This window comes from Asparagus officinalis, chromosome 2 (genome assembly GCF_001876935.1).
Source record: "Asparagus officinalis chromosome 2, Aspof.V1, whole genome shotgun sequence".
NCBI classification, from domain to species: Eukaryota; Viridiplantae; Streptophyta; class Magnoliopsida; order Asparagales; family Asparagaceae; genus Asparagus; species Asparagus officinalis.
This window is the reverse complement of record NC_033795.1, coordinates 80,825,943-80,827,048: the sequence shown is the minus strand read 5'-3', so window position 1 is coordinate 80,827,048 and position 1,106 is coordinate 80,825,943.

Below are 1,106 nucleotides of genomic sequence, written 5' to 3'. Positions count from 1 at the left end.
GGCAGCGACGGGCGAGCGGGCTGCGACAACTTAGATAAAAAAACGGAATCTTAAAACATATTTTTGGTGTTTTGAGAAAAGTGTTTAATTTTTAGATTTTACCTGATATTCAAACATACAATGAAACAAAATAGCAAATAAGTTTACTATTTCTTATGACCCACATGCTTTGCTTAAAAATTGGCTAATTAAATAAATTTACTTTTTTCAAGAAATTCCTCTCTTCATAAGGGGTTCTTTGGGATGCTGCACATTATAAAATCTGTGGATCTTTCTGAAAAAGATTTTGTAAGCTTTAAGATGTGGCTAATGCCTAAATCTCAGTTAAATTTGCGTATTTACTGTGCTTTGGATTTGTATACTCAGGATTTTTGATAATTTCTGTAACTAATAAATGTAAAGAAATACTTGTATCATGTAAATGAGAATCGTCTTCGATGCTAAAAATTTTAATGCTTTTAAAAAAATTAATTTAGCTATAATCGTTACTTATATGATTACTTTGCTAAATTGGTTTCACATTATGAAATCTGTGGATCTCTTCATAAGAGCTGCTTTGCTAAAGCTCTATTAAATTATTTTACAGAAAAAAATTTAAAAATTATCTTTTCTGTGTCCACCTCCGATTTCAATGTTTTCTTTGGCTGTTTGAAATAATTGTAAACCTATTTTTCATTTCTTGTCTAAAATGTACATTAAAAGAATAGAAGCATAAAAAAATAACCACATTAGGATTAACTTACATAAATATTTTCCAGAATAGTAAATGTTCAAATAGACCAGATTGAACATCATGGTAACATCTTAATTCATAAAGTCGTATATTATCCATTTTAACTTCTTTTTAAGCTGGAATACACCGGGGACGGTATCTTAAACGTAAAGGGGAAATGTGTCCTGGCTCCAAAAGCAGAAACTTCATGTGCTGCAGTCCCTTCAACTTTCCCCCATGTGGTTCAGCCCATTGAAGTGTGACATTTTATGCTGCAGCCCCTTTTTAGTAATTATTACCTGCTAACTAAGCGAAAATCTCCAAAATAACCTTATCCCCTCTCCTCAATCCCTCAAACCCAACGCTCTATCATCTCCTCTCTCTCTCCCCCCCC